The sequence below is a fragment of the Neodiprion virginianus genome, chromosome 3 (genome assembly GCF_021901495.1).
Source record: "Neodiprion virginianus isolate iyNeoVirg1 chromosome 3, iyNeoVirg1.1, whole genome shotgun sequence".
NCBI classification, from domain to species: domain Eukaryota; kingdom Metazoa; phylum Arthropoda; class Insecta; order Hymenoptera; family Diprionidae; genus Neodiprion; species Neodiprion virginianus.
The window spans coordinates 23,672,213-23,690,324 of NC_060879.1; the positions used below are offsets into that span (position 1 = coordinate 23,672,213).

General features: G+C 43.1%; 1 long non-coding RNA gene across 1 annotated transcript; it reads left to right on the forward strand.

The window, feature by feature from the left end:
• Positions 1 to 1,809: 1,809 nt before the first annotated feature.
• Positions 1,810 to 17,018, forward strand: LOC124300145 (uncharacterized). The gene is made up of 5 exons (XR_006907159.1): positions 1,810 to 2,052; positions 4,110 to 4,314; positions 11,863 to 11,980; positions 14,196 to 14,557; positions 16,867 to 17,018. It is a non-coding gene; the product is annotated as an uncharacterized LOC124300145 (long non-coding RNA).
• The last annotated feature ends 1,094 nt before the right edge of the window (positions 17,019 to 18,112 follow it).

Genomic DNA, 18,112 nt, shown 5'->3' on the forward strand with positions numbered 1-18,112 from the left:
CGTTCCCACGTTATTCATCCGCGTAACATGTATATGTGATTCTTGGCACTATACGGACGTGTGTTGGTTGGTGGAAGCTGATATTTTAGAGTCGGTATACGAAGATATGCACAAGAACTTTAACACCGCAAACGGTAGAGAACGATATTCCACCTCTGCATCTTGGTTAATTGTAACGCTGCTTTTTTATCGCTCAACACCTGCCAATGGTATGAAATCCCGTAGGAAAATACCGCCTTACACGATACACAGCTGCAGAGAGCGACAGAGTCTTAATTGTAACCCGCGCGCACGAAGTTGCACGAGCCTTTTTGTCTTCCGGCGGATATGTTCTCAGTTCGGAATTTTAACAGTTCGAAATTACCGCGTGGGTAATGTTGGAGAAAATGGTACATATACGTAAAACCGTACGATTCCTCAACCTTTATCTCGGTTAAACATTTATTTTATATTCTCGGGTACTCCATGAATTTAAAGAACAATCAAAAATTACCGTATGTATGGATTTTGAAAACAGTCAGACTTGAGCGATTTACAAGAATTGTTCCAGATGTTGACGAAAAAACTGTACGCGATACGAACGTCCGGTTCAACTTTATTAAAACTATGTACACCTTTAATCTGTCAACTTCTTAGTGGGTCTAATCGGACATATAATATGCGTACGTGTCCAATTTAAGACATTACGTGTGATGTTACATTTCCGATTCATATTCTTACGTAGTTTCTCGGTCTGTCAATCAAGTTTTGGCAACTGACAGCCCGCCGGTGATCCGTATAAAAGAAAAAGTACGTAATAGGCGTAGATTTCACCACTCATGGGTCAGAAATTTTCTACCTACATAGCGACGCTCCATGCTCTATACCTGTGTTAGACTGCAAAGTGAATTGTAGAAATTTCGGTGGAATTTCTTACGGCGTTTGAAAGACCGATTGGCGATTGTCGATCTGACAAACCGTCAGCCCGCTATTTCTATGACGAACAGGCTTTGTTGTTTGCTTGACAAATACAAACACAACTTTCATTGTACAATCACTTGTAAGCATTTGATGATCTTTGACACTTGACAGTTGAGCTGCGATTATATTATAGGTAGAAATCCTCTCATTGTCCGGTACAAATCACTGGACGGGTTCTACTCTTGACGCTACTAGTATCGGATGATGCATTATTTTTTTCATGCCTAGTTTTTGACGTTAGTAGAGACGGCAATACGGCGATACGATTTCCGTAAAAATGCAGTTGCTGGTTTTTTCGTCCAGTTAAAATTAGCAACGTTTTTCTAAACGGTAAAGTTTAAATGCTTGTAAATGAGTTGCTTCTAGTGTTATTTTCGATCTCGAATTGTGTCAGTCCGCTGTACGCTGACAGACAGCAATAAATCCAACAGTAGTGTTCCGTGTATGCGGTTTGATCGATGATAGAACACTTATAACGCTGTTACGACCGTGCAGGGTTATCTAATCTGCGACGTACGAGGAGGTGTCATAGTAAACACGCGAGCGTGCAAAATGCATATACCGAAACATCTCACATTAAAACACAATGGAAAGTCAAACGACGTCCTTTCGCGATCTAGTTCTGATATCATTGCGAAATGAAACCAGTTTATTCGTGTTGTTCAACAATCTACATCTACACGTGCGTATATATACAGGTAGTCGACACGTCTCGCATACTGTTACCATTCGCGGGTTGTAAGTGCCTCCGGAAAAAAATTAATGAGATATCACAACAAGAAGAAATATTTCCTTGTGACTATGATTCTTTTTTCGTTCACGCTTACGCTTCACATTTTACAGATATCTTTAACCCGTTGCGCTGTAACCACCGAAGCAAATTCATCCATTCGCGCATTTTGGATGGATACTTCGTACGATTCATCCTGTTCAAGGACGGGGCACCAAGTCAGAGTTGGATCACGGTACGGATCATAAATATTTACGATGGTAACGCAGTCAGTGGTTACCCGCTTGGCTGTACGATGTATCCAGCCACTTCATCTACACATAAACAACACTCACTATCGCATACGGGAACGTGCGTCTGAGGTACGTGAATTTATTTCTTCAGGCTTGTGCCATGGAAAATTCAGGTACTTTGAATTACCGGTATCAGGGGTTCGAAGTATTCTGTTAGATTCATAAATTTTCCAAAATTACGGGACGTTTAAGAAATCCCCACATTGCAACTCTAATGAATCGAATAGCCCGTCACTCTCGATTGCTACTATGAATTACCTCAATTAATCTGGAAAAGGGGAATATATTTATTACCAGTAGATTTTACCAAGAAGCGTCTCATTCCACAGCCATTCTATTTCTAATGGATGTTGTGTACTGAAATCCATAAAGTATGAATTTTGTTACTAGCTAGTGCGAATAATGAGCGACCGGAGACGTCGCCTCAAACTTGAAGTTTTCAACGCCGAGATATCGAACAAGTAGAAGGGTTCTATCGTGCAGTGAACTCTGCGCCAGAACGACGAATGGTTTTTGTCGTGATTTGGTAGACTAAATGGGGTCGTAAACGTTAACCTATGTAGAGTTGCAAGGCAACCGAAAAAGTCGAATCGTTCTTTTTCGGTGTGCGCAGAGCACACCAGCACGAGCGGCAGATGCTTACGTGTAGAAAAACAGCAGCGGTATTGACCAAGGGAACTGAAACCGACTTTCCGTAAGAAGGCTGCAGCATTTTACTCGATAGCAAAACGCGTTTACCTGTTTCACTCACGCCATAGCTGCTCGGGAATCGGATGGGCGAGCAGTTCCGCGCTCAGAGAGTTCCTCCCAAAGTCGTAAAACTGTTCCCCTTGTCATTCCGTGGCAGTTCTGTTCGACTCGACGTTCGCTTATGGGTGAGCAGCTACGGTGGAAGTTTATGAGGGACTTTGCATTTCAATGGTCCTCACTTCGGCCAGCGGCCAAGTGAGTGAACAGAGCCAGCTTAGGCCAATCCAGTCCCAGCTAGGGTTTATAATGGACGTCTTTGTGGTGATAATTCCTTTCTTGCTTCTAGCCTCCTCGACTTGACCGGAGTTTATTTGTATCCCCCCCCTCTCTCCCTTCGGCTGATGGTTGAAGGTACTTTTCTCGGTGTATTCGCGTATCTTGAAGCCTCGACGTCTGATATTCGTTACGATTTACGGACGAGTTCTTTGGACTTGGTCGTTCAGCTCTTGTAGGAGGGTTGCACGGGTTGAAACTGGAATGTCAGGACATTTTCCAAGTTCGTATATGTGAATAGATGCCAGTTAAACAAATCCTCACCGAAGTTGAAGCGGGTATTTTTGAATTGATTCAATAGTATTCAACGGCACGGTTGTAAAAAATATGTATTGCAAGATATGCTGTTGTTGAATACTTGTCTGCGCTGCCGATATAAACGGGACGTTATAAACTGAATTTGTCGAAAAGAATAAGAATGGAGTTTTGGAGTTGGGTTCTGCAAATTGTATCTGGTTCCAAAAATTCTGAGCAGCTACCGTCCAGCTGCCTCAAGGCATGGGCTTGGAGGATTAATCGGTACAGGTATACTTAGAGGCCAGTTAAGCTCCCTTTGTGTCCGGGAGCGGAAAGATTTTATAATTTGCATTTTAATACCATCCGTAATCACTATAATCATAGTCTTCACGCTGAGATCGGTTGGATTCGGGGGCCAGTAGCAGAAAAACGCACAGGATCTTAGGTGGGTACGGTTAAAACAGAATACTGTTGGTAAATTAGCTTCCATGATTTGTGAAAGAATATTGACGTAGGTTGAAACCGTGACCACGGTTCACCGGTCCGAATCATCAACAGGATCTTTCATAACCGTTTTACTTTACCGTTCTTTTCCTTTGCTTTCACCATCCCCTGCGGATAGATTGCACATTGCGTGTCATGGGGAACCTGAACATATTTCTAGTACTCGCTTCGTTGTACGATTCCTAAGAAAAAAATTTAACTTAACGAGCACTTTACTCGACCAAATAATACTCACAATGAACCGCGTGCGAGATATTGACGACGGGCTATCGAGGAGCCCATTACGAGGCCCAATCAGTGTATATCACGTTAACCGAACGCAAACTCTTCGTTAAATCCTGCTTTATGCTTTATTGCCTTAGAGTACCTGCACTCCCGCCAACCCCATCGTTCTTGTCCCACTGCCACACCAACGATAGAAACGACTCCTGGCGCCTGCACCGAAGCAGCTTGTCGAGTCAGCGGAATGTCATCCGGTCGGCTCCGTGGATGATTCGTGTTGCTGATCACGCTGATCGACCACTTGACCGGAACGCATCGCAAACTCTTAAGTGGAACACCCTGGCTGTAAGTATTTTGCACCAATTTGATAAATTAGAATGGCTGCGCGGTAGCTCGTCGAGCAAATAATTTGAAGCCCTCAATTATTGAGTTCTGTTTTCTTAGCCAGGGAAACGATTGGCAGCGCAAATATTTCGCGCAGTCGATGGTTATTTATTGTTGGGGTTCGCTAATCCCTCGAAGCGTGTATTCACATGTACCGTCTGTGAAATGAAGTCACTGGAAGAATTTCCTGTTATCGACCTTTTTGAGATGTTGTCTGCTGTACTGTTCGCGTTTACCGTAATCCCAACGAAACTAATGCCATTGAAGTTTCTAAACTTCATGACGTTATGGTGACATTTACGGAGAACCTATAAAAAAAATCTACCAAAGTATCCATAAATTGCTGGTAGCTTACACGGTTAAACAATTTGATTTTGTCTTGAAACTCGACGGTTGGGATAAAAATTAAAAAAAAAATTAAAAAAAAAAACAGACCAGTATAAGTGAGTAATTTTTAACAGACTTCTTTCTATTTCGAAGAGACAGTGATCCTGTTATTCTGAGGTTGAATCCAATTGCAAGTGTTGGATTTCGAGATTAATTATTCACGTGTGCATCATTATAAAGAAACCTATAACCCATGCACATGAATCGTTGATTAATTGGTGTTTCTATCGTTGTCCGAATTCGCCCGACAATCCGTTCCAGTTCAATTTTGACATTTAGAAGATTTAAGCCCAGCGATAAGCCCGGGGTACCGATTGCAAATAAATTCCTTGCATAGCCGTCAGCTTTCACACGTGCTTCTCTTTTCGACGGTTCAAAACCGCGTCGGCACCCTTCGAGTCCCCTAATTTGCTGTAAGAATCTCGACATCCCACGTCCTACCTCTTTTTGTGCGATAAGAAAATTTACATATCGATAACTACGATTAACGCTTCTGTAGTTTTTATTGGAGCGCTTCTTAGCGTGCAGAGGGATCCGAGCCTGTCAGTCCGCATAAGCCCTGCGACTTGCCGAGAAGATCCCGTGTTTCTTCAAGCGTGTTTTAAGCCCGCATAATGTATTCATCGTGACACACATACCCACATGTGCTAGCCCACTTAATGGCGTGGAAGGGTTTCTAAGAGCCGGGAAATCCCCGAGGGTTGCCCGAACACGACGTCCCTACTCCGTGAAGCGGATCTCGTGTTCTCCGACCCACCCTGTCTTTTTGGAGCAGCGCGGGCTGCCGAGCTAAAAGGACTGCAGGATGGCCGGGTCCTGTGGTCGTAATATATGTACGCAGCGAGGCGGGTACCGCGGCTGTATAATCATTTTTTTTCTCCCTTTCTGCGGGGCCAGCGACCGTCTGACAGCCTACAGACTCTCGGTAGACTTTTGATCGTTATGACCCCCGGTACCTCTGTGGTAGAAACCCTTGGCCTTGAAACATGAACGCGAGGGGGCGAAAACCTTGCTCACGCTGTTCAGCCTGAGCTGAGTGGGATCGATTCACCTTTCGCTGAATTTTGTCTGAGATTATGGTATCCGATAAACCTTCGGGCTTTTGAGTGGTTTCTCCGAAGGATGGCGGGGCCGGGGGGCAGAGAGTGGCCCGGAGATGCACGGCGAAGGGTTGTGTTTGGTCGGAAACTCGATTATCAGGCGCAATAAATATGAGCCCAACTGGCCCATATTCGGGGAGAAAATCCCTAAACACATGTCGCAGTTTGAACCTTACGATGCGATCAGACTGATATTCCGCGAAAAACAATCGACCGTTTTTATATTAGAAGTTAAATGAATTGATATTCGGGTCGGTCGTTGGTCTGACTTACGAAACTTGTTTTTATACTGACTATGCATCGGTTGTACGTATATTTTTCCGAGTCCACGTGAGATGTGGTATGGATTCGACTTAATTAGAGGCGTAATCGCACTGGGATTCGTTCAACGTACTTGGAGTAACTGTGCTCAGCTATCCAATTGTAAGCTCACTTTCACACTCGCATAGCCCGCTGAATGAATTGTAGAACCAGGATATCGTGTACCATATATCTCGAATGGGATTATTTACCTACGGTTTATTGCTTCGGCTTTAATTATAAATTCAACGGACAAACCATATTCGGTTACGCCATTTACGTCATCGGGTGAAAGACCCTGTGATTTCCTGATTTTACCACGCGAATAGAAATTCATAACACACGCTATAATTACCCTTCATATATATTTTCATCAGATCCCGAAATAACCAGGTGCTGAAGTTTTGCAGAAAATTTTAATCTTGGCAAGTGGTATTTAGAACGACTCGGGTTCGTCGGTATATCCTTTTATTTGCTTCCTTATTTTTTTTTTTTGGCAAATCAATCATAACCGCCTTGGGGTATTTCATCGGTCTGCAACACGACAATAATGGGTTTTATGGTTATGATCAGTTATCGAAACTTATAAAACCATTAGTGAAATGTGGCTGATGTCGAATATGACCCTGTCGCATTTTGATTCGCAATGAATATAACTCGCGGCCTGATCGGCCGTCGGGCTAATTTATACAATCGCAATGCGTGATTCGAAAATACAATTTAAACTCCGAACGATCGCGTTCAACGGTGTGTTTATTTGTTGGCTAAAAAATAGTCGTATATCAAAACAGAAATAATTTTCTCATTCGAGAACGAATGCCGATCAGGTTTTGATGGATGGAATGAATCAAGATTTCCGGAAGAGAATTGCTGCGGGTTTTGAGAAGTTAACAATTTTATTTCCAATTCAATGTCACGATACACACGGGTAAGAATCGACTGCAGTTCCAAATTTTCCGTGTTGACGAGCACGGAACAATGTAGAAGTCGAGATGGTTATACGTCTTACGATACTCAGAGTGGTTTTATATTAGCCGAGGTTTATCGGAAACGCCACGCACACTTGCAGCCCAACTTGCGGGAGCAATAAACCACACAGATATAATATCGAATGTATTCCTCTACTGATCCTGATAAGAAGACGTCATTTTTTCCTATACGAAAAAAAAATTTGGAGACGGGAATGTTCAATGGTGAATAATTCTATCGAGAATCACTACGGGATTATTAAAACATACAATTAGAGAAAAGATATTGTTCAGCATTCGCTAGAAAAGTTACATCAGTTTCCGATCATCCAATGGTACATTTCGTAACGGGCTGCGTAATGCGAACTGGGACTGTTGTGGCATGTTATATTGACGTGAATTCTTTCTCACGCAACTTTCCAACGAAGTTACTTTGCCGAGTAGCTGTGTATCTCTGAATGATTTGCCAGTATTAATAAACGATACATCAAGACAGTTTAGAATGTAGTTTGAATTATTTATTGTACCATACGAATTAATCCGTGCTATTAATTTATATCAAATACGCACATTTTATTCAATTTTATTCTTATAATGATGATGCAATTTTTATATCGTACGCGTTTTTGAAAGTTGTGATATTGAGTCATATAGGAAGGGTTCAAGATTGTCTGGGATAATGCTTCTCACAAATAACAACTCTTTTTACTCTTAGTGAATCACTGTAACGAATTCGTACAATGTTCACGGTTCCTGTAAATACTCCCCCATGTTCGCTAGTACCTCGCATTACAACGTTTTTTGAAGTTGATCGTATTTGCATGCATGGTGGAGTGAAAATACGACAAAATTCGTGCACTTCTATGTGTCCGTACTCGTAGCTCGTCAGCAAAATTTGAGAGTGGGATCAAGATTTACCGCGGCACAATCGTTAGCCACGATCTAGACACGTCGAACACGTATATTTCGAAAGTGTGTTATGAAATTGGAGCTTTCCTCCGAATCCCTAAACCCCGCAGGTATCCCGAATGACACGCACGTCCGAAGACTGACATACCCGGGGCTAACCTTCGATTAAATCAAACACGAGTGATTCGCGTGCGCACGCGTGTACGATGTGTGCGAAACTGGTGAAATAACGAGAGGAAAAAAAACTTGGGAGTAAAACAGTCTAAGCAAGAATAATATGCGGGAAAAGAAATTTGACTCGAGAGGTCTCGAGGCTGAACGAACAGCGACAGGCTCGCAATTAAAATCAAGATTTTGCACGGCATCGGTTGATGAGGAATGTGAAATTAACCCGGCGCGTGACGTGTCAAAGACAAGACGCAGGGCTCATAAACTCAAGACCAGAGGGCAACACGCTCTGCTCATTATCCTCCGCAGTCTTCCTAACTGTACAATGCATCCACCCCGCCCAAGGGGCCCCGGGATGCGGGCGAGACTCTCCGCGCTGCGGAAAGGCATTGCGGGCGTAGAACTCACGTGCAACCATCCTCCGCAAATAAACATATAACCCGCAGCCTGCTGCCTACTATTCAAGCCTCGAGTCCTACGAACCATCGCTGTTCAGCTGGCGTGTAGATGCCCCATTGCTTTTCCCGTTGTTCTCTCCTCAGTCCTATTCGTATGCGCTGCATTTTTCTCCATTTCCTCCCCTCTTCTTCTTCTTCCTCATCATCTTCTTCTTCTTCTTCTTTCTCTTCCTTTTCTTCTTCTGCAGCCGAGGCATCGACGCTAAGTGACGCGGTTAGTTCGTTCGGAATTTCTTACAGTGTTCACTTCACGGGTAGAATCGTGGAGTTGGTCATCCAATCGATAGCAGGTGGGACGATTTTCATTCTTTGACGTAACTTCGTTAAGGGACAGTCGAAACCGAACTGATCACTGTTCACTGCAGTCATTCCCAAAGCTATGCGATCGCTTCCCAATGCACATGTAATGTAACGAAGGACGAACAACCAGAGCGTTGAAAACGGCAGATGAATCCTGTAACATATAAACGAGATGAGCGGTTCGGAAGTCGGGATATTTCGATGGTGAACGTCTCGTCATACCGGTACAATCTAAGACTCCCAAATTTGAAACGGGGCCACTGTGTTCCAAATCGCACATCAAAGATCGCAGGTCGGTAGTAGAAAGCGAAATTTTTTGTTGGAGTTAATTCGAATATGCAACGACGATAGGCGAAGCGATGCAGTTCCGTGCGTCGGCGGCATAATGCGTTTGCCTGTTACGAAGACCAAATGTGTCAGGAGCGACCCTGACCAGATCAATCACTGCCAGTCGTAGGAAATTTACCGCAAGTATGCGGCGTACGAGGTGGATGCAGGTACCGAGCCACGCGAAGCATCGAGTAACCACAACCTTGAGTGCGTCTCCGGTGAATAGACTCGAACATTTCTCAGCCGAGACAGACAAATGCCCTCGGAATTGAAGAAACTGATCTAACAAATGGTCGGGTGACGTTGCGCCGGGTAATCTATACGGCCGAGTCGAGCGTCAGACGCGGCGGAATTCCGAGCAGATTCTAGACGAATGAATTATGATAAAATAAATTCCGTTCTGCGAGTGCGGTGATTACGTATCCTCGAAGAACCCACACGCCTGGTTTTTGCTCTAGGCCATTTTTTCACCCCATTACTTGACGCGCCATGCGAAACCTATTCAATAACGGTCCGTTTGAAAGATTAGGAAGTGTGCAGCGTGATTGCAACGAGAGACAAATTGTACCAGAAGAGTTATCTTGTTTTTATGCGTCTACAAAAGTCGGGACACCGAGGCTCGTTGCATGGCAATTTTCAACGAGGTCGTTGGTGTCGAGGTAAGCGAATACGAGGACGGGAGACACCTGTTTTCATATTTCAGTTTCTACCGGGCAAGCGTGACCCAGTCTCGACTCGAACAATTGTGTTATGTTGTGCACCGTGAAAACTTGAAACGAATGATAATTATCGTTCGTAATAAAGCGACGCAATAATTGGGCAGGCGTCTTGCATAACCCGCAAATCCCATGGACAAAGAGGCCTTCGTTCGCTCGGCTTGTATACACACGCAAAGATAATCCCACGATTAGACAACAACGACGCAGCTAAATTACGAAATACCGATTATATGGAAAAATGTTTCGCCACGTACTCATTGTTGACAGCGATGCTTCCGCGTGAGAAACGCGCCACGTTCTTACAGCAGCACTTCGACGTTTCACGTGCTTTAATATCGCTTACAGTGCGGCCTTCCGGGGCACGGACCTTTCCAACAATTGAAGGACGATCGCTTATTACGGGACGGATGTGACGCTTCTTGGTCCAATTCCACCCGGCACGTCCAAGTCAACCGTCGAATCATCCATGGCTCGTTTCGCGAGAGTTCGACTCGGGTAGTAGCTGTGTTAAGTGGCATGCTTGACCCTCGCATGAAATTGTAGCTTCGCTGTCTGTATCAAACATCATCTCGTTTGGTACACGCCACGCGGGATATGGAGCACTTAGACGGGGTAACGGCCGCCCACTTAGCCAAGGTAACAAGCGTGTGCTCTTCAACGACCTAGCCCCACGTCCCAGGGGCTCCTAGCATGGCTGCCGCGAAGAAGAGGCCGGTTGGTGACCTTTGCGCCACGGCGAACTCCGGCGTTCCGTTTGCTCGGGTACCACCGAAACGCGTGAATCAGGACTCGTTCTCCGCCGCAATGGTTAACTCTCACTTTGATATGCTAATTGCGTAACTGCATGGCTGCGATGTGATCGTGATTAATTTTCTGTTAAATGTGCCTGTAAGTTATATCAATATCGGCTGTTCATGCCTCGGGGGAGACCAGGTTATTCTTTAACGCACGGCGCGGTGGCCTTTTGCGCGTGCAGGCTGTGTCGATAGTGTTTCTTCGAGTACCTGAGCCGACATATTATACCCGCTTGCCTGTGAATTGAATATAGATCCGACCGAACTCGCTTCGGTATTCCGATACGTGTAAGTGAGAATGGGCCGGACGACTTGCAGAGGGAAGCGTGGAACACGTGGCAACCTCAGTAATGGCGCTACGAGTTGGCAAAGTCATGATGTATCACGCCTGCATGTGCAGATGCCATGACGCCTCGGATGCCTAAGTACTAAGTACTCGTTCCAAGGATGAATTACAATAAAGATTAGCCCATGGAGCAATCCAATTATGGCTCGAGGCGATTTTTACGATCTTGACAGAATCATTATCATTTTTATCGATTCCTAATGAACTTCAGGCGCATGTAGTTTCATCGGCGCTGCAGATGCTGGGAACTCTTATGTCGGGTCAATTTTTATATGGCTAACGATTGAAATCTCGTTCAAGATAATTGAAGTCGATTCTCTCGAGGCCGCTACATCACGAAAAAAAACCTCCAACGTTTTATGGGAATTGCTTAGTAGATGTACCGGTTTCCGTCACTTTAGTACAACCAGTCGTGGTCGTCGTTTGATCAAGCTGCGGGCATATTCGTTTCAAATTCACCACGTGATTGCTAATTTTCAAACAATAGAGTATACCAAACATTAAAAACCTGCCGGAGGTCAGATTTCACTCTTGAATCGAGTAATCGGAGAGACTAAGAGGAAAGTGAATAAATACAGAATATTACAAGGGTGGCCAGAAATGGTACATCCACCCCATTAGACCTCGGACTGTCCGTTCTTGAATCTCGTCAATTTCAAGGGAAATTGGCAGCAATCGTTGTAAAAAATCTGTGTGGCTCGAGATAACGACGTGCGGGTGATTATTGCAGATCGCGACGTACAACGACGCTGAAAAACCTTGGGCAACGGAACACCGGGGCTGGGATGCTCCATTCCCAGTATTCTACTCACGAGGATGAAGACGTCTCCCCACGTATAGGATTAAGTGTGAGTAATTTGTTGGACTGGCTAGACTGTTTGTTTTGCTGGTTACTCTACCGAGGCATCTGGCTATCCTCTACCGTGTCTCGGTACCATTGCACAGGGCAGAAAATCCCTTTAGATGTAAGAAAATCCACGATTACGGAGCAGTGTAGGTAACCGGTTCTTTAGGCGACGCGATCTGCTCTTGGAATTGCGCTCGGATCCGGAGGGCTTCCTCTCATCTCCCACGAGCAAAAGTAATGTCCACCGATGGCCAAGGCGTACACTGCCGGCGAAGAAGATTTCACGGTTTAAAATTTCGTTACAGAGAAAATATCTGCGAAGTATGCTTATTTCCCGGCTGGAAATTTTTTTACCTTCAACACACCGAAACTGTTCTTTGATTGGATTTTTTGCACGGAATCGTATCCTTGTAGGAGTTGAAAAAATTCCCATTATTCAGATACCCGTTATCACCGTTGTATAGCGATCAACAATGCAAGTCAAAAGTGAATTCTGTAGATCGGCTGTACGTTATTGGTAATTGAATGATGAATTGAACCGATTCGCAACAGAGTATCGTACTCGCGTCAACAATGAGACGCGAGGTACTTATCCTACGGTTATTCTGATCTCTGCTCAATTATGAATTGCCAAAAGACTGGATTCTGAAAATTTGTTCAAACGGAAGGATCCTACGCGATTACGATGCGAATTCATTGGATTTCCCGTTAATAGCACGGCTAGAGATGAGCTCTAACAAAAATCGTGTGCCAAGTACTCGGAACATTCCAAATGAGATATGAGTGCAATGATGAATCTGACGTGGTCTAGTAATTCATTCCTACTCTTGAAGCACTGCTCGATTTTATTATTCTATGTCCCAACATTGGAGGTAAAAGATGTGCGTGTACAAAGAAACCATTTTTTTCCATACGTTCGGTAATCGTATTACTTTCTGTTCCATACAATTCAACATTATATTTCATAACGTACTACGCAATGCTAAGTGTGGCTGTTATGCAGTATTATATGTTAAGGACTTGAATTCTTTCCCACGAAACTTTCCAGTAGAAGTATGTTTGTTTACAAAAGTTCACTTGTTTTATGGTGAGCCAAATGGCGGGAATATACGGAAGGTGCGGTTTTCAAATTAATTATCGTTACATTTGGAGTATACGTTCCTCAAGGGACGATTCATAATTGACTTAATTACTTTGTATTTTCAGTTCCACAAGATGCATGACGTGCCAAAATTTCTCATAACGAATAGCTCATCACATTTAACATACTTCCAACCAATTTGCGAAGATTTTTTTTTTTTTTATGGGCGGGGAACTTCGATACGTTCACTGAACTTTTACGCAACGCATCGTTTCATCTTTTTGCCGACGTTCAAGCCTAATTGGATTTGTTGCCCGAGAGAAACTGTGATTAAATTCATTCATGAATACTGCAGGATTCGAGCCATAGCTCATTGCTGAAACACGAGAATGACAACAAAATCAACCGCTACACACGGTATCCATAATTCAGTTTTACTCTAGATATTATATATTTTTTTTTAAAACAAACATTCTGACAAACGTCTATCGATTATTATAATACTCCAGTAAAACATATACCTAATATTTAAATTATTTGAATTTTTCTATGTCGTTACTCTGTGAATGTTCATGACAACAGAAGTTTCATCGGGCAGATGCGAATTTACAATGCGTAATTTTGACGTCTTATAGTTTCACTTAAAATTGAGCGATTGTCACTTCATATTATTAAAATTTAGAGCAGGACGGAGGTTTGAAAAATTTCGTAAAATGTAGTACGACAAAGGAAAAAAAAAATTCCTTTAAACGAGCCAGCGCAAATTTACCCCTGTTTATAATTAAAGGGTTGACGTTTTATGGGGGAATAATAGTCATTTAAAATTAATGAAAAATATTTCACGCACAATCGTCGATTGTTGAACGATCCCTCAATGTTCGATGAGTCGTGAAATGGGGCGTTCGCAATTCATTGAGCAAAGATCGTCTGTTCCAATTAGCAGAAATAAGTGGCTTCCATCAGTGTTGTTGCAAAGCACGTGTTCTAGTTTCGAAGAGAACGACGCTCGTGGTAAATCACCTCGCTTATGATCTACAAGCTGCATATAAACACAACGTTCGCATGGACTTTACTCGAAGCAGCACTAGCTTATGAGGAGCTTATGAGGTTGTAAAATTTAAAGTGGTGTTTTTAGATTCATTCCCTCCGAAGGAGAGCCGAGGGGGATTAATCCGTCAGTCTCTTCCCCGGTTTAAATCTCAGGGATATTATTACGGTGGCCTCTACAGACTTTATTATATATCCTCAAAGAACTCCTCGATCAACTACGCGCGCCTGTACGAGTGGTATGTGAAACAGCTCAGGGGCATTCTGGGCGCATGGCACCCTCTCCCAGGAGGAAGTCACCTCGGTGATCTTCGACGCATCAGCGATCCTCGGTATCTCCGGCTGCAGTACCATCTTCCGTCCTGCAGGGCCTCCCACTACATTGGCTCTTTGCCTTCTCCCCGGGTTCCGTAAGACTTCTCACGTATGCCTGAACGCATCTATCAGCTGGTATGTAGATTTCTTTATTAACTGGGCGGATTTTTTATGACACTAAAAAATTCGATTATTTGAGCTTCAAATACATGGGAAAATTGATACTTCGTAAATTTTTTTACCTCATGAATTTTTATTGATTTCACATACATTTTTTCAATCATTTGTTAAGATTTATAGAAACATTAGACGTAAAGAATCGGATGAAAGACAATATCATCCAGGCATTACTGACAATGAGTAGTTGAAAACGATCAATCCGTGCATCGTTGATGAAATTACCGTTACCTAGATTCGTTTGAAACATACTATACCGATGTACAAAGGAATGCGCTGCCGTTCAATAGTTTGGTCGAAAAATTTGAGAAGAACACATTGCTAAAGTGATTCAGGAAACGATGAATCAGGTCACAGAGAAATGCTCGCGGACACCATTAAGAAGAGACAATTTCCCCCTTGATACCATAGGCGTCGGTGTCGGTATCACAGAGGGTCGTTTGCATAGTCTAATCGTGAGCAATAAGACCATTCTAATTCAACCTTCGTAGCGGTACAAAGCGAGCGTTAATTACGTTGATTGATTTAAGCTTCGTCGTGGGGGACTGAGAAGTCCTGAAGCCTCACCTATCTGGTACAAAGCCACGCCGCTATCGTGAGCCAAACGAAGCTACATATACTCCTTTATGCATGCGGCAGCGATCAATGTATGCACGGCGGAAGATCTCGGACTGATCAAGATGCTTTTGCACTACCTGATATCCGGTCAGCAATCAGGCCCAATCACTGTTCGATCAATACTCATCGGGCCAAGGCTCGGGGCCCGATACCTGGCGCACATTTAATTACCGTATCATGCTGTTACAATTAGAACCCCGTCATATCGCTAGAAATCTGACCACTTTCGAATCTGCGATTGTGTACGTGCGTATGGTTAATATCGCTTTGTAAAATAACGATTCATACCTTTCATCGGAGTTATTACGAATCAATTACACTCCAGAAAATTTTTCGTTGCTACGATACGCCGATTCGATTGGCATTTCATTCGCGGCACGTACCGCGTACGCCTTTCATTGGGAACTCAAATCTGCCACATCATTTGCTCATTCGGCAGCGGTCAAGGAATATTAAACCATACGATATTAGCGGATCATTTTATGTCGAGAAAGCCGACACGCAGTTAGATCAGACCAGATGCGAATTTTAGCCTCTGGTTCCGTAGCACCGAAGGCTGATACGAAAAGTTACACCGCTATCTTTCTCGATTGATGCAGTATACGGTCGAAACGGATGCAGGTGCTTTACTCCTTCCGGGTGACACGAAGACTCTGTACCGTTACTTTGTCGTCTTATTGTCTTAACTCATGCAAGTGCCGATGTCACACGTGTCAACCGTATGAAGTTTGATCACGGCTTTCGTTCAGTCACTGATTGCATTCCACTTGTCCCAAAAATTTCATCAACTTTAGGAAAAAATTTATACTTACAGTGGACGTGTTTTTTTAATCATTACTTAGACCAAGCTTTTGGTGATTTGGATTATTGATATAACACAGAGGAATTTAACTTATGATCATGAGATTTGAATATTTTTAAATGCTTCCGTTTAACTCTTTGTCCAAACATCAGAATCACGAGTGAGAGCCGTGGTATTTACACGTATGACCAACCTTGCCGTGGATTATGAGCCCGCCCGATCGGAACTTAAATCGTAGGCCAAGGGGTTAAGTTATAACTTAACTTGTAATATTGGACGAATAATGTGAGGAGCTGGTCAATTACGAGTAAAATCGAAGGAAATGGAAATTTTGATAAGTATCTTCTTTAATACTTGAAAATGGGTAATAAAGTGAATTGGCCAGTGATCGCAGATCAGGTGTAAGGTGAAAAATGATTAAGTATCATTAGGTATTTATTATTTTAAAATACTCGTATAATATTTACAGCAGCGCGCAGTTGACTGTCTGCGATCAGCCAAGAGCAAGGATACAATTATGGTCATTAACTTTGAAAATAGACTGTGTTTCCATGGAAACATGTATTATTACCCCACTCGTCGAATAAAGTTGGGTATATTACAGTCGGACGTTGCTCGTAAATATACCTACTTACGAGAAAATATTTGAATAAAGCATCTTCATAACTCGAACGGTTCTAAAAAATTCAGTAGGTTATGCTTAGAAGGTCTAGGCTGGTCGTTGATCCTACGCAATCTTGGCGTTAGTCGGTGTCTCGTGCATTAATTTTCATTAATCTTGAAACAATTTCCGATCAAAATACCATACTCCAACTGACTGAATATTATATATTTTTGTTGGATTTAGGAACGCATCTCTACCGCTATCGAAAGAAAAGATGTGGTCAAGATCAGTCTTCAAGCGGAACGCAGAAAATGACTGAACTAATGGCCAAAACCACATCAAGCGATACAAAGTACCATGAGCCGCCTTGGATACATGTGCGTGCAGTTTCTTTTTGCAAGGCAAGTTTTGGAATTTTTTTCAATTACTTTGTAACGGTGAGGAGAATTACGATAACATTTTAGATTCTGAACTACTAAACTTTCAATTTGAAATTGTGTCGTATTGCTTAAGCTTCAGCAAAACGACAGAGTGTGCCACCGGTGCTTCACTATGTGCACAACTGAATAGCGCAGGTCGAATGGTATGGCCATTGAGCGTTACCACTATACGGCGTTTGTTGGTATTTCTTATCATTGCACCACTATCCTTGTCTTTATGACGTGAATATACTCGTGTGTTCTAAGACTCTTCACTCGTCATTCGTATGCTCCGTCTCTCAATACGAATCCAACATAAAGCAACGTTGTCAAAAAACTGTATTAGAGGATCAAGTCACAAAGAAACAAGTCCTAATTTGTCACAAATCGACCAAAGGATATTCTATGCCTTTATATAGCATTCAATATCTTATGTCAGAATGCGGTCTCCCCAAAGTGGTTAATATAGCTGAATTTTCGCGGTTTAAAATCGTTATTGTTACTCTAATCTCGTTCCGTGATGGGCTGTTCTTTAATGGAAAGTCATGAAAGAAATTTCAGTTTGACTTTTTAAACAGCCGTTTCAATATTTCTTTGATTCGGCATGCTTTTATCGCGACTTGACGATACTGATTAAGAAGATTCCGCGGTGGTTTGAAAGTGAATATCTTTACTAGTCGACTATTCCGCACGATCCGTATCGTATAATTCATAGTGCCTGTTGCCTGCATGGGTCATTATCTTGCCCTGCGAATCTTTAAGCCTGTATAGAACATTCTGCATTGCTAGACAGTAAAGTACAGCGGGTCCGTAAGGCACCAAGAATCATTAACGGCACGTTTGTCACGGATCGATCACGGATATGCATACACATACCGACCTGTAGAGATAATTTGCCATTTTATACGAGTTTATTATGTTGCCCCAACGAAGTCGAGCCTGGGCTACTGGTCACGGATAGACGGAGATCAGGTATGATTGTACCGCCGTCTGGTCACCAGACGGACCGAGCACGCGGAACAAGTCTCCCCATTTTGTTATAACTGCTTCACCGGGAACATTTGCATCCG